At 41.5% G+C, this 17075-nt stretch overlaps 1 protein-coding gene across 28 annotated transcripts in view; it reads left to right on the forward strand.

The window, feature by feature from the left end:
• Positions 1-17075, forward strand: part of LOC101157968 (uncharacterized) — a 197254-nt gene that overhangs the window by 36709 nt on the left and 143470 nt on the right. The gene's annotated exons all lie outside the window — the stretch shown is intronic.

A 17075-nucleotide genomic window follows, 5' to 3' on the forward strand; every position in this document is an offset into this window, starting at 1 on the left:
ACCAACTTTGTGGGGATACGACACAGTATAATTCTTTTACCTAGATATTTCTTATTCATTTGGCATTTAAAACCATAAATAAAAATGCTGTTAATTAGGGAAACCATTTTTTTTCTTACTGGCACTTTTTGATTTGAACGCTTGTGCTATCTTAGATGACCCCACCCTTCCACTGACATGTTCTTCCTACCATGACAAAGGTGGATAAAGGTGGAAAGATTTCATGTAATCCACAGACACCAGTGAAGATCACAAATCATTGAAGAAAAAAGGTTCAGAGCACTGTCTAGTGGGTCTAGATGACCCAACCCCCGATGGTAAAGTGCCTAGGTTAGCACAAGGGTTACGCAACAAAACAAATGTCTCAACGAAATAACAGCTTCAGACATAAAATCCTGACATTTTGAGTCTTTTAGAGTAGTTAATAATTGTAATTTATTCAGGTATTGTTTGCAGTGCTGTGAAAAAACGGCCTATCACATGTTTAGTGCACACAACACACATTCGTCACTGTGGTTCACCTTCAGCCAATTGTAATTGACCCAACTTGGTAGAAGCAAGCCTGTACATTAAAAGTCAAAGACAGTAAAGATACAACAGGACGAGAAACTGAGAAAGTTTGCCAAAAAATGATTATTTACTTCACGATGGATTTGATACCTTTATACCAACACAATCGTGTTCATATCTGTGGTTTTTAACCGACACTGCTGTTGCTGGATTGATTTTTTTTCCGTCATGCCTACTTTTTATTCTTTGCATGTTTTTCTTGACTAAATACTTTCCCGTTTTTGTTTTTAATTTTTTTTTTTAGATCCAGACAAGTGCACCATCTCTCTTTGATTCCTTTCAAGTACAAAGGTTGTTTCAACTTTCTGAAATAGGCGTAAGGGCTTGTTTGCACAAAAATGTGTGTCTGCGTTGTGTCCCAGCATGACTTTTAGTCTCCCACTCAGCTTTGTAATTACGTTTTCCCAGCTCTGGCTGTTAATTGGAGTTGGGTAAAATCACTGGTGTACACATGCAGACTCACAGATTAACAGGAGCTCAGTTGGACTGCGTTGTAGACTCAGATCAGGACCCGTGTTTTGTAATTAAGTTAAAACTCCACAGGGACACACGCACACATGTTACCTGTGTTCATTTGGCATGCATCATTTACTGAAATGTATCCTGTGTGTGTGTGCTGGGAAAGGATGGAAGGCTTGCTGTTTGTGATACCCACAAATGGAGTGTGCGCGTTCATACAGCACACAGCAGAGGTTTGTAAACTCGTCATATTTTCTGGCTCAAACAGTGTAAAGCTGGAAGATAAATGAAGGAGATCACTTCCTTTCAATCTCGTTAAATACAAAATAATTGTACCAGACTGAACTAAATAACTGAAAAAATGATAAACTCTTAAATTGGGATGAAAAGTTAAAAAATGCTCACTGGTTTTGTCTTTTCTTTTTGTTGCTTCACAACAACACAACTCAATGTTTCTAATTTCTAATGGAATGCTTTCTCTGCAAAAATGATGTCCTAAGAAAACAACACAACTTTTTGTATTTTGGCAAAAGACAATGTAATCATAATTAAAAGACCGCTGAGAAAACTTTTAAAATAAATCAAAAGATGACTGGAGTGGGAATTTAAGCCCATTTATATCACTTAACATTTCAGATTCCAGAGGGTTATCACACTAAATGCTGTTTTGGGTTGTTTGGTATGGGACATTTAAGCAGCAAAAACACATGTTTGTGTCAAACTAAGAAACATAATTGAATCCCTGTTGGTGTAAACAAAAATAAAAAAAACAAGTGTTTTGCCTAAAGTGAATCGAGATAATGAGTTTTTAGTAGGGTTCCACTCTGTCCACTGAGTTGAGTGCTGAGTTAAGAAGAAGCCTCTCAATATCCAGTATCCATATTTATGTAGAAACCTTTTTAGACTGCTGTCCCCAGACATTTGAGCAGAAGAAAATGCATGGATGGCTGTAACAACTTTATTTTTTTTTTTGCAAACTACTATTGAAAGGGACAACCTCTTGACTTTTATAAATAAAAGAAACTGGGATCATTTCAGTTTACCAAAGTTTCACTGCAACTACATTTTTTTCTTACCTAACAAATCAGTTCACATTTTGAAAATAAGTATTTTCTTTAATTAATATACTATTTCAATGTTGGTTAAGTGGTTCAAAAATTCTTGACAACTTTTTGGATTTGTATTTTATGTAACTTCTTGTTTTTTTTAATTCAACTCAAAGCTGCACAAGTTGTTCGTGGCTTTTTGAGAGACATGTTAACCTAAAGCATGACACTGGCCTCGCTCAGAGTTTTAACCCATAGGCATGTTGGTCAGGCTCTGTGACATCATGTAGTACCACGCTACTGATGACCAATTTACTGTGACTCATTTACTCTGACGGATGACTACTATAAAGTAGTTATCAGTATTAAAACCGGGGGCAAGGCATTTACTATGGGTGATGTCACACGCTATCTATCTATCTATCTATCTATCTATCTATCTATCTATCTATCTATCTATCTATCTATCTATCTATCTATCTATCTATCTATCTATCTATCTATCTATCTATCTATCTATCTATCTATCTATCTATCTATCTATCTATCTATCTATCTATCTATCTATCTATCTATCTATCTATCTATCTATCTATCTATCTATCTATCTATCTATCTATCTATCTATCTATCTATCTATCTATCTATCTATCCAGTTCTTCTCTGAGTCCCTGGTATTTCTCCAGGATGGTAATGCCAACCAGACATTGTAGTGGTGGAATAAGAACAGAGGAAAGCCATTGTGGGAGTACCAAGCCATAGCAGCATAAAGAAGAATAAACATGAGAAACTGGAGAAATACCAGGGACTCAGAGAAGAACTGGAGAAAGCCTGGAAAGTGAAGGTGACAGTGGTGCCTGTGGTAATTAGAGCACTTGGGGCATTAACCCCCAAGCTGGAGGAGTGCCTACAACAGATACCTGGAAAGACCTCAGACCTCTCTGTCCAGAAAAGCGCAGTGCTAGGAACAGCTAAGATACTGGAGGACCCTCAAGCTCCCAGGCATCTGGTAGAGGACCAGAGCTTGGAGGAGAAACCACCCATGGAAGGGTGAGAGGGTCGTTTTTATATATAAAAACAAATCAGCTGTATGTGTGACTGCTCTTTCCTCGTGTGCGACCTCAGATCAGATCCAAGCGCATGCCAACTCCATCATCCAATGAGTTGGCCTGGCAGTCCAGGTTAGCGAGTATGGCACCGTGTGAAAAAACACACCTTAAATCTATCTACTCGGTGTGTGGCAGGAGTTTCGAGAAAACACGCTGAGAACGGGAAAACCTGCAAAAGAATAGTTTGCGGTTTGACTCGTAGCTTAAAAGTGTCAGTGAAACAGAAAAAGCAGCGCTGCAGGCAATCAGTGAGTATTTTCTCCTGATAGGTCGACAACACAAACCTTGTTCTTGCCTCCACATGAAAGAACTACTTTCAACTGTTTTTTTGCACTTTACAGCTTCCCCATTCTTCCAGTTGGTTTCAGACATATTTACTTACGTCACTATGAAATTGTTTCTGACTTTGACTGTGAGTTTTATATAAATTAATGTACATATCTGCTTGCATCAGTGCGCTGACAGACTGACAAAGTCACGAGAAAGGAGAAAAGGACAGTCTCTGACAAAAGTTATTCAAATCAAGCTGAATTAAATCATAACTGCAAAGGCTGTCACTTTAATATTCCCTCCAGGCATGTTAGATAATTTATAAAAGTGCTTTTTCCAGGAATAATTTGTATCCTGCGCATGCTTCTCTTCAAAAATGAATTCTACTCAGAGATCCTTCACGTTTCGATTTTTGATTCTAAGCCCTTCCATCCCGACTTCCTTTCGAATTTGTGGCAACAAAAGACTCCAGTTTGCACTTCGCTTTTCGCCCGTCCTCCTTGTAGGATGCATACAGTAATGTTTAAAAAAGAAAGTCACAATTCTTCCCCTTTTTTTTGTGCACATTTCCCTTTCCTTAAGTCCAACTGACTTTTATTTTTGTAAAGACAGAGGGTGTAACTGCCACGGGGGAGGTCAAGTCTCATGTGTGTGTCTGTGAGTAATTTTGTGGCAAAAAAGGCTCCAGATTATTGCACATGAAATGTTATTCATACAAAGCAGCTCTAGCGTGACTATCCCCCTGCTACAGCTCTTAACAGCCTATTGGAGAAACATAAAAGGACGACTCTCAGTAAAAAAATAACTGTCGGCACATTTTTCTAGGAAGAGTTTCTATTTCTGAATGTATATATATATATTTTCTGATTCTTGGGAAGACTCGAAAGTACGGAAAAGTTCTGAGAGGTGGACATTTTTCAGGAAGGTTTATAGTGTTGTAGTTTTCTGTTCTCGAGATGTTTGGCAACTTTATTTAAATATAAATTAGGGTGCCTTTTTTTTGGGGGGGGGGGGGGGGGGGTGGCAAAAGGAAACCCCCAGACTATTTCCACAGTTTTTCCTTTTCTAGTTTTCTCTTATACTCTGACTTCTTTTTTAATTCATCAGTGTTTTTAGTCCCTTCAGCATTTAGCAAAAGTAATGCATTCATTGTGCGTGCGCTGTGGAGGGAGGGGGACTGTCCAAATCTACAATTCCAAAAGTGAGAAATTTCCCAGACATCTACATACGCTCACTAGATTGGTGAATATAGACCACAATGCATTGTGTTTGAACAATTTTTTAGTTTAAATTATTTTTTTTTGTTGATAAACCATCAATGTTTTCATCAGAATACAGTATATTCATAAATATTCATCGTAAAACCTGGATGTTTCGACTTTGTGAAATCAGTGAATTCATATTTGCCGGTTAAGAAAAAAACTAGTGAGCGTGGTGTTTTTGTAATCCAGGGCACTAGATAATCCAACACTATATATATTTTTTTAGTATTTAGGGAATAGGGTGGAAATTCGGACATATCCTGGTAGCTAGAAGTTTTGTAAATATGCTAACACGACTAACACTTCTAATGTTGTTAAAGTGTAGCATATTATACAAATGATTTCTAGAATTACAGTGAACACAGTTCATAAAGTCTGACTGTCTGATGGATTTATCTCTGACTCTTTTGTCTCTCGTAACCCTTGTTCTGTCCTAGGCACTTTAACATTGGCAGCTGGGTCAGCTGGACCCCACTAGTGTACTGAACCTTTTTTCTACAATGATTTGTGGTCTTCACTGGTGTCCATGGATTCCATGAAATCTTTCCAATTTATCCACCTTTGTCATGGTAGGAAGAACACGTCAATGTAAGGGTGGGGTCATCTAAGATAGCTCAAGGGTTAATGCACCGTATAGTGCTCCTTATATATGACAATTTCAATTCTCTAAATATAGTAGATTTAGATAATTAATCAGAAACTATTTAAACTTTTAGATCAATGTGTCACGGTGAGGAGGCTCGAGAGCCGGTAGGACCCAGAATGCAGAGGCGGAGGCACACGGTTCAAGGGCAAGGGGTTTAATAGAAACAAAAAGCGCTGCAGAGCAGGATGACAAAACAAAACTAAAACTCACTGTGGCATGGCGAGGGACAAGGAACAAGGCATGAACACCATAACAGGGGTAATGGACCAACACAGGAGGAAGGCAGAGACAAGACTTAAATACAGACAGGGCAGACAAGACACAGGTGGACACGATCAGGGCTGATGGGGACCAAAGGAAGTAAAACTCAAGAAAACAGACAAGACAGGAGACTTTCAAAATAAAACAGGAAACAGAAACAAGACAGAACAAGGACCAAAAACAAGACAACAAATTCAAATCATGACAGTACCCCCCCCTCAAGGAACCGCTCCGAGGTTCCAAAAGTCACATGAGGGGGGGGGGGGCCCGGAGGATAAACCTCGACGGGCACAAGAGTCCAGAGGACGGCCGGGGGTCCGCGCCGTCCGGCGAGGCAGGTCCGGAGGAAGGCCGGGGGGCCGAGCGGTCCGGCGAGGCAGGTCCGGAGGACGGCCGGGGGGCCGAGCAGTCCGGCGAGGCAGGTCCGGAGGACGGCCGGGGGGCCGAGCGGTCCGGCGAGGCAGGTCCGGCATGAGATCCTTGGAGTCGTCAGGCTTGGAGTCGTCAGGCTTGGAGTCGTCAGGCTTGGAGTCGTCAGGCTTGGAGTCGGGCCAGCAGTCAGGCTCTGGCGGGTCGGGCCAGCAGTCAGGCTCTGGCGGGTCGGGCCAGCAGTCAGGCTCTGGCGGGTCGGGCCAGCAGTCAGGCTCTGGCGGGTCGGGCCAGCAGTCAGGCTCTGGCGGGTCGGGCCAGCAGTCGGGCTCTGGCGGGTCAGGCGTGGAGCCGAGCTCAGGCGTGCCAGTGGAAGCAGGAACGGGTCGGGGCGCAGGCGGCACCCCCCTGGGAGCTGGAACGGGTCGGGGCGCAGGCGGCACCCCCCTGGGAGCAGGAACGGGTCGGGGCGCAGGCGGCACCCCCCTGGGAGCCGGGAGGGGTCGGGGGACGTCCGGGACCACCACTGGACGAGATTGTGGTGCGTCCGGGACCACCACTGGACGAGATTGTGGTGCGTCCGGGACCACCACTGGACGAGATTGTGGTGCGTCCGGGACCACCACTGGACGAGGTTGTGGTGCGTACGGGACCACCACTGGACGAAGTTGTGGTGCGTCCGGGACCACCACTGGACGTGGACGGGGACGGTGGCGGCGACGACGACCCCCCCTCAGGGCAAGCCGGCTCCCAGTAAAGTCCAGGGAGCTCCCACTCCAGGCATATGAGGGAAACTGGGCCTGGTCAAACACCTCGTATGCTCGGCTTCCTGGCAGTAGGCCTCCAGAAGCCGCATGTCCCGCTCTGCTGGGTCCAAAAAATTTGGTTGGTCCATTCTGTCACGGTGGTGGGGCTCGAGAGCCGGTAGGACCCAGAATGCAGAGGCAGGGGCACGTGGTTCAAGGGCAAGGGGTTTAATTATAACAAAAAACTGACAAAACCAAAAACTCACTGTGACGTGACGTGGCATGAGACAAAGAACAAGGAACATGGCATGACAAGACATGAACACCAGAACAGGAATAATGGACCAAACACAGGAGGAAGGCAGAGACAAGACTTAAATACAGACAGGGCAGACAAGACACAGGTGGACACGATCAGGGCTGATGGGGACCCTAAAACCCTAAAACAGGAAACAGAAACAAGACAGAACAAGGACCAAAAACAAGACAACAAATTCAAATCATGACACAATGTTCCCCAACCTTTATGTGTTTTTAAAAAGAAAAACAAACAAACTCTGATCCTCACAAAAAACACACTTTTGAAAAATAACAATGACAACAACAGATAACACCAGTGGAACATCAATAGTAACATATTCTGCCAATGAATGTTTGTACTATGTAAACAGGCTTCGTGTGGGAAATCACCTGTTGCAATAAATCCATATTTTAACCCTTGTGCCCTCTTGTGGGGTCAAAATGACCCCCACCCTTATGTGTTGACGTGTTCTCCCTACCGTGACAAAGGTGGATAAAGGTGAAGAGGATTTCATGTAATCCATGGAAACCAGTGAAGATCACAAATCATTGAAGAAAAATGTTCAGAGCACTGTTTAGTGGGTCTAGATGACCCAACTCCCAACGTTAATGTGCCTTGGATAGCACAAGGGTTGCCAGGACTCCTGGTGGCCTACTGTTGTTGTTATTTGCATTGAAGTCGTAGCCCGTTCTTCCATCTGTTATTCTGTCCCTGCACTAAACCCTTTTCCATTTGCAAGGAAACGTTCCACATACAATCTTTGTCTTATAGCACCCCGCCGAGCGACTTTTAGCGCTCAAGGGACTGAAATGTAAACAACAGATTCCTGTCGATTTTCAAAACCAACTTTTTTCAGAATAAAAGATCGTCCAAATGTAGTCACAGCTCAAGTGATCAAAGGTGTAGCTGAGAAAATCCATCCATCCATCCATCCATCCATCCATCCATCCATCCATCCATCCATCCATCCATCCATCCATCCATCCATCCATCCATCCATCCATCCATCCATCCATCCATCCATCCATCCATCTCCGTCCACTAATCCGGGAGCGGGTTGCGGGGACAGCTGTCCAAAAAAAAGACATTCCCGGGCAATCCGAGTCCAGCGTGTCTTGGGTTTTCCCCAGTGCCTTCCGCCCAGAATCTGGTTATTTTTCAAATGAAAAGATCTTTTAAAATAAAAGATTGTTGAAACCTAAAAAAAAACCCCAAAGAAACAGGCATAATAATTTTTTTTTTCTGCGGCCCGGTGCCAATTCATCCACGGACCAGTACCGTAGGTTGGAGACCACTGTTTCATAGCATTGTCAATCACAGAAGAGGGTTTTGCTATAACCTGATTTAGTTAAAACCGGGGTGAATTTGCACCAGGAAGCTTGCCAGTGACTGCTTGGGTGTTCTGCATATTTATAGCATTGGGAGGGGGGGGGGAGGGGGGGGGGGTCAAAATGCTGCCGTATGGTTCCACAGTCAATTGGGTGGGGCAACTTTTTTCCAAACAAGTTGAACTAAAAGGCAGCAGTTAATAAAAGCTAATAAACCTTTCCCCCCTGAAAAAACAGCCTTCCTTCTTTTATGTGGATTTTCCAACAGAGCAGGGGGAAAAAAAAGCATTTGCAGTGAGCGATTGCAAACATGCGCATCTCTCCTCATCTACATTTTTATTCCTTTTTGTAGTCGCATGTTCCTTGCATCCCACTCTGTCAGTGTCATTATTATCTTCCAGTCCGTGTCTCTCTTTCTTGCATCTGCTCACTCGTCTGTTTCTTTACTGTACATCCTTTTCCACCTATTTTTTTTTCTTGTTTCCTAGCTGGGCTCTGTGATATTTTTCCCCTCTGCCGTTCGGGTTTTGTCTGCGCAATCTTTGTGATCTCTGTGCGAGTTGTTTATAACTACTAAATATTCCCCTCCCCTCTCCGACTTTTCCCGAGTAACAGCGCAGGGAGAAATTTAATCATTTTCACGATGCCTGGTGGACTCGTCTTTCATTTCTCTCTGGATTATAATTTTATGGCAGTTCAGCGTTGTCAGATGGTGAGAAGCCACATAGGTAAAACAGGAAACTCTGTTTTTAACTTTAGAAAGCTGTTTTTAACTTCAAGTTTCTTTTTTTTGTTGTTTATTTAGAGTTCCACAGGCGCTCTTAAAATCTTTCAAAAGTTTGAACACAAATAAAAATGTACTTTGAACATACTAAAATAAGTTCCAACATTTCGACAATCGATTTTTGTTTTTTCCTTTCCCGAGGTCACCGATAGCTTTTGGTTGCCCCAAAAGCACAACTTGACACGGCGTCTTTCTAAGACACGATTCTCCAAATATGTTGGGGCATCACCAAAGGGCAACTCTGCATTTTACCTCTAAGAAGAGAAAGGTCCTTGAACAGCAGCTAAACAAACGCTGGTTGCCAGGCAACAATGGAGCTTTCACTAAGTTTACAGTCCTTTTTATTAAATCACGGGCTAATATAGATCTTTCTGGTCGTGTGGTGATTTTAATCTGGCATCAACAGTGCGGTAATCAAAGTTTTATGGCGGTTATTGTTTCCTTTGGCGTGCGTTACTCCTCACACAGTGGCTTGGCCTTACGAGGGAGCATAAAGGGAAATTATTGCGGCGCGCGTGAAGCCCCTTTTGTTGCAAAGATGAATATTAAAAGAATTTTTCAGCGTTTGAATCGTTCTGGCAGCTCTTTATACAGCCCATAAAAGCGGTACAACCTTACGGCGAGAGAATGAACCATATTTCTGTCTGACACCAGATCCCTGTCTGAATAGAGAGGACAGCTGAAAGGATAGCCTCTGTGGCCTGAATCTGACACTTACGACGCTGTCGACTTTTTAACCTCAGCTCCTATTGGACAAAGGGTGGCCCTCTCCTTGTCTACCCCCCCCCCCCCCCCCATTCACTCTCATTGGTGTGTGCCACACCCCCTTGGGTCTCGTTACTTCCCTCTGCTCCTTTTCCCTCGCTCAGTGCCTGTGGTCAATCTCACACGATCAGGGAGCTGATGCTTGTGTGTCCGGAAAACACAATAAGTCAGGTTATTTAAGGTGCAACCCTGGAATCCAACACGGCCAGCTCGCCATTTTTTAAGTTTCTTATAGTCTTTATCTGATCTGCGATCGCCGTTGTTGCCGCCGACTCTGTCTCACTTCATTTCGCTCGTTCTACCCCTCTGTCCTAGGCTGAGAGAGGAAACACGCTGAGGTAAATCCCTGTAGTCTGACCTGCGGTTGAACCTTTTTCTTTGACAGATTGCTGCAACACAAGCCTTTCATTTCATCAGCCTAAAAAAGAAAAAAAAAAGGAAAAATCCCGCCCTCCGCCTTCTTTAAGTGTTGCATTATTCACCCCAAATGGACAGCAGTAAAAAGATCAAGTCCGGTGCCAATGAACCTAGCATGAATGGTGTACTTTGTGTGTGTTTGTCCACTCAGGTGCCATGATGATTGCGTGTCTGTATGAGGCCCATTTGGGAGATAAGGGGAGCTGCGGCGGCCATAATGGCTTTTCGGAGGGAGGTTTCGTTATGGTCGCTGAAATACAGACGGAGCTCCCAAAGTTTGAACGGTTCATTCGGTCCCACTTTGAGACAGTTAACCCGAAAAATACACATTACCACCAGTCCTACACGATTCTGAATTTGACAAGTAGCAGATATACTTTTTTTTTGGGACAGAATTACTGACCTCAAAAAAATGTGGATAAGTCCAATGCTGAGAGGAAACATTATCCAGAGTCGGACGGAAGATTTGCATCCAAACTGCTAACAGGCTGACCTAATCAAAGGCACATTCCTCTGCAGATGTTCTCACATGTGTTTCTGCCCAGCACATGCTCATTTCTAAGAGGTAGCAGGAAACCAGATAAAAGGATGAATGTCTGCAAGTGTTCAAATCAAGAAGACAAAAAAAAAAAAAAAAACACTGTGGCACTTCATTTAGCTTCTGCAGAGAGTTTAAAGTCCAGCAAAGGCTTCTTTTTTTTCTTCTTTCTTTAATACAGATTTAGAAAGTAGATCCTCACATCTGGAACAACTGTGTTTATTAATCTTAACTTGTTGCAGTCTAAACTTGTCTTCAATTTGGCAGCAAAGTAAGGAGACGAACACTTAGCAGTAGCGTCTGCTCTTATGTGATTGACGTTCATTTTCCGCGTTTTGTTTGGTCATCCATTACCGTTCCCCTGTGTGAACTTATTCCAGACGTATCACACTAAATATATCCCCTTACATTAAAGTGGAGTTGCTCTCCATCATCCTCATAATTGTGCACTTTCCCAGCGATACACGCACAGTGGTTGTCCTTGCCAAGTAAATGAAGTGTTTGTGATTGGTCACACAACCAGCTGAACAGCAGAATCAAACTCATTAACGGCGCTGAAGGATCCTGCAGGATTACACGGAGCGTCGTCTGCTGATGAGCTCTTTCTCAACATGTAGGTGAAGCACCAACAACATGGTTTTAATCATAAATCCTGCTGCTGACGCCTGGGAAGAAATGCTTTCAACGTAAGCCAAACCTAGCTGGGGAAATAGTGGAAGACTGAAAGTAGAATGAAATCAAAGGTTATATTTAGTCAGTAGTTTCCTGAGCAGTAATGAGTTACAAGGACTTAGTTATTTTTACTTAAGTAACTTCAGCTAACTTTTTTTTTGCCAAGATGGTGGCGCGCATAGGTGTAGCGGCTCTCTTCTCCCCATTCTATGTATCTACCCAACGTCAAAACTCTACTTCATTGCTAACTCTTACATCTGACATGTTTGCGCACAACCTTGTATGCAATTTTGCACACAAATTTTGGACATCCCTTATTACAGCTTATATGTGTACACTTGTACATGTTGTTGATACTGATTTATTTAATGTTATATTTCGTTATTTTTCACTGTAATGGTGATGCTTCGATTTCATTGTACAATGTCCCGACCGACCGACCGACCGACCGACCGACTTACCGACCTACTGATCTATCTATCTATCCTGCACCATACTTATTACTTCTACCTACTTAGGCCTATTGATGCGTTTTTACTCTAAGGCAGTGGTCCCCAACCTTTCTTGCGCCACGGACCGGTTTGACGTCAGACAATCTTTTCACGGACCGGCCTTTAACATGTGGCGGACAAATACTGCAGCGACACTACGATGAAGGAGGCAGGGAGACGGGATAAGACGAACTCTGAGCTTTTATTTTGACATGCATGACGCACATCGCACAGGTGGCATCCTCCTCTCCCCTTCCCACACTCGTGGGGCAAAAAAGAAGTACTGTCTATTAAATGTAACTTTCTTTTTTTTGGAAGTAGAAGGCTCTTCTTCCGTCTCCTGGCTGGGCGTTTTTCCCCCTTGGCAAAGAAACTTTCCAAAGAAGTTTGTTTTTTTGCTCATTTTGCTAACTCCTGGGTTTTATTTTAGTGGTAACCTATCATGTGACCGAGAAGAGCGCCTTGGCCTGCATTAATGGTGACAGACGGATGGAACAGAGAATCGGGCAATTTTTCAAAATAAAACAGCTTTCAGAATTTAAAAATAAATAAAACGTTATGTAAGCTATTTATTCTTTCCCGGTACCAAATGACCCACTGACCGGTACTGGTCCATGACCCGGGGAGGGTTGGGGGCCGCTGCTCTAAGGTAATTAGTAGGGATGTCATGATTTCCTGATGATTTGGTTCAAACATTGATTTTTGCATCACTATTTTGTTTCTATTTAATATGTGAATTACGTGCTACAAAACAAAAAAAATTAAATATAAAAAATGTGCAAACATAGTGACACAAAATAAGCTTACATTCTTTCGACTACTGCAACTCTTCCACTTTTTATGCAATTAATCAGCAGATTCTAAAGCCGAGAAAAGCAGCAGAAATACAATAAAAGAGAAATGTTTACGCTGTCAGCGTGTTCTGCTGCGGAGAAAAGCAGCTTTGCACCAACATGCAACACTTTTTGTTAGTAATGTGTCGCATATCGGTGCAAAGTGGATTAGCAAAACTGTTTTTCTTCGTGTCAGAATCAGCTGAAGTGGTTGCAGAGTTATGATAGGTCAAAGAGCGATTGTTATTTCAGCGACATCTTAACCCTTGTTCTATCCTAGGCACTTTAACATTGAGAGTTGGGTCATCTAGACCCACTAGACAGTGCGCTAAACCTTTTTTCTTCAATGATTTGTGATCTTCACTGGTGTCCATGGATTACATGAAATCTTTCCACCTTTATCCACCTTTGTCATGGTAGGGAGAACACGTAAGTGTTGGGTCATCTAAGATAGCACAAGGGTTACAGGGTTAAACAGGCAGATTGCTTATCTGCTGTAAATAGAAATGAAATGCAGAAGCTAGAAATTTTTAAAAGTGGGATTTGAGAAGAGTTCAAAAAGCCAGATATGTTTATATTTTTTCGATTTTCCTCTCTTTCAGGTCATGCGTTTGACTCGTTTTTTCACCTCCGACCCCTTGAACCGTGCTCACTGTACCTTTCTCTTCATCAAACTCGCTCAATGTAAAGTAGAGAAAGTTGAATCAGGGAAAATATTCCTTCTTTCTTCTCCATACACAAAAATGGGATTCTGTTATGAGAATGACATTTATCTTCTTTTGATGGTGGCAGTTCTTCTCTTCTTTTGATACCTGAATCTTTCATTCTTAATAAAGTCAACACAGTTGCCAGAGAAATGCATATTATATTAAATCCTTCAGTAAACCTCAGTCAGCTTCATCAAAAAAGACAGAAACATATTAGCAGGTGAAAGCGTTAACACATCTGCAACCTAAATCAGTTTGACTTCTGCTAGAATCTTTTTCCTTCTTTTTGTTTGTTTTACTGTCGCTATGGAAACTATTCTCACTGGTTTCATTTTCTTCTGTTTTATCACAGGATTTTTTTTTTTTTTTAGTTTGGGAATCTAAGTATCTGTTTGAGGTTTGCAAAATTAAATGGTGTTTAAATAAAAGGCTGTCTTCAAATTAAATATCTGCCTTCCACAACCTCTTTTTCCCTAAAATGGCCCGCCAGGCTGCTTTTCCTAATATTATTCTGTGGTTTCCACGCAGACCTTCCTGCCAATTTGGGTTTTTTAATACCTGATTTTGTTCAGTTGTGGCTAAAACATCTTAGGACAACAGAAAGAAGATTTTGTCTTGAAATTTTTTTTTACTTTTGTGTCTAGATTGTATTTACAAGACTGGACAAAGTGTTCTGAGGTTTTCTTTGGAGCTCAAAGTTGTTATATATTTATATTTTAAAGTGCCTTTAGGCAGAATTATGGGCTGAAGGATATGCTCATTTTACCAAGTGTTCTTAAACACGGATATTCAGCTGTTTCTGCAGCTTTACTTACAGTTAACATATAGTGGCTCTGGAATTGTTGTAATTGAGAGCTTTATCTTTTTTTAAACTAGATCACTGCAGAAATTTGATCAGAATTTTTTTTTCAGTTTGCTTCTGTCACAGTTAAAAATGCACAAATATGTAACCTTTTTCTTCTCTGTTTCACCTTGGCAGCATAAAACCATTTCAAGAGTTTTATTTTTTTCAAATAAAAATGAGCATAATTGGATATTCTTTTTCATGTTTTTCTCTACGAAAATCTGCACTAAACAGACTCAGGTATCCATCATTTATGTAGCCCTCTTTAGATTGTGGTGATAAAGAATAATTGATCATTTTTGTGCTTCGTTTTTCTGAAACTGTCTTTAACCCCAAAGAGCCCGTCCAAGATTTGACTTTCAATGGTTTTGGAATAAAGATTTTATTTTTAATTGCAGTGTTATTTTTTATGAGATATAGATTGTATCACTTATGATATATTGGGTGATTTGGGATGTTTTAGGCTGCAATAACGTTAGTTTAAAATGTTAAAATATTGGCATTAGTTTTCAGGAAAAAAACCCAAACGCTTTTCTTAAACACAGTCTCTAGTTTGATCCACCCATTTTTAAACTGTATCTTTATTATAAAGAATTACCTATCAATAAATTTAGCATTCTTTTAATACATAAATTTATGACAATAGATTACTTATTCTCATCATAAGGTTTTGAAAATTAGCAAAACATTTCCCGCCAAAAGAGTTTCATGGAAGCAGCCATTTAAAAATGAGCAGGAAAACCGCTTCTACTGCCTCTAGTGGGTAGATGATGAACTACAGGGCAGAAAACAAGAAAGAATTACATCCAGTGGGTTTTTTAAGGAAAGGTTGGATCATGCTAATGAGGTAAAGGTCTCAAAAATGTATCAAATAGGATTTGATTGCATTACTTTTATAATAATTACTTAATGCAAAGCTAATAAACGGGACTAGAAAAGACAACACTGAGGGGACATTGGGGATTTTTTTCTCTCATTTCTTAAAAATATATCACTAACTTTTATATTATGTTCCCAAAACTCATTCAGGGGTAAATGTTTGGAGACCAAGGAAACTAAAGAAATAATGAAAAAGAGAGAAAAAGTCATACAGCATGAAAAACAAAGGACAAAAGGAAGACAGGGTTGGAGTTTAACCAGTAACATGTAATCAGTCCATTATACAAAACAAAGAGAATTACAACATTTATTTCTTGGAAAAACAAAAACTGGTAGTCTTGAACTTTTCAGAGTTCGTGCATTTGTACACGTTTTGGGTTTAGAGAGGTCTCCACTGTGGGACTGGATGGGTCTCTGTTTCTGACTGCTGGTGAGTATATTTTAATGTTTCGAGACAACTGCACATCTGACACACGCTGAACCCATAACTTCTCACAGTGCAGATGCTTGGCTGCGGCCCAGCGTTTCTTTGGCAGGCTACCACGGAAACAGCAGCGTTGTGTAAGCGGTAAGCGTGCTCACGCGCGCGTAGCTGCCAGGTGTGTGGGAGAAGGAGGTGTGAGCTGTTGGTTAAGTCTTGAGTTGAGAGTTTTGCCGCAAAGATATAAACTCCTGCCTTCTTTGCGTCTCATAAAATCGGATACATGTGCGTGCTCCTTCCTTCTTCACAGTCGCTTGCTTCTGTTGTCTTTAGGCAGACGCAGAATGTGAGAACCAATCTTTTTTGATTCTTCGAAAAACCTGCCGGTTACCCTACTGTAGTTCCAAGTAAATTCCTTTTCTGATTACGGATCCAGCAGGTTATCTTATGTAATAGATTACACTCGAAAAGTAATCTTCTTGGCCTTGTTCACACCATAAATGCGTTTATGAGCCTCGGGGCTTGCAGGTCTTTCATCTGTAAGACTTTCAGCTGTGCCTGGGCTTTGCCAATAAGACATGCTGTTTAAGACTTGGAAACTGGTCTCCAACCTCTGAAGTAAATGGCTTGCAGCTGACGTTTGAGCGCAGCGGTTTCAAACATTTCAGGACTCTGAAGATGATTTTGCGGGGAGCTCCAGAGGTTGTGACCTCCACTCTGACAGCAGCCTGACCTGTGCCTAATGCCACTGTGTGGTGCGTTCGAGACCTGGCTGAACATGGGTTTTTATATGTACTTTTCAGTGACGCGCGGTGAGGTTGATGGCTGGTGAGGCACTGACTCCTCTGGAGTCAGATTTACAATAGCAGGAACTTAATATCTCACCGTTCATCCAACAGCAGGAAACAGCATATATGATACACACAACAACACATTTGTCCTGCAGAGAATATTTCTTTTATAGACGTGGACAAAACACTATTCTTGTGTATAAATTATTTATAAATACTGTAAACAAATGAAAGTATACATTTGCGTTCAGCACACATTTAATTTTGACCCTTAGTAATGATTTCTGGTATATTTCCGACTTCAAATTCTGGTGCTTTAATCAGTGTTATCAAATGTTGTCTGTGAAAATGATTATAAAAATAATTCTTTTAGGCCTAACATTTAGTTTTCAAATACTTACATTTTTTCCACTTAATCCCATGTTTTTTTTCCAAAAAACAAACATTTAAAAACATGTCTGGCCTCACTTTTTGAGTCCATGCGCCAATCCTTCTCCACAAAAAGCTCTATTATCTGTTGGAAAAGTCTTCATTATTTTCCTTTAGTTTAATAGTCTCTCCTTGTA

Source organism: Oryzias latipes, chromosome 16, assembly GCF_053564925.1.
Source record: "Oryzias latipes strain Hd-rR chromosome 16, Olatipes_Hd-rR_3.1".
NCBI classification, from domain to species: domain Eukaryota; kingdom Metazoa; phylum Chordata; class Actinopteri; order Beloniformes; family Adrianichthyidae; genus Oryzias; species Oryzias latipes.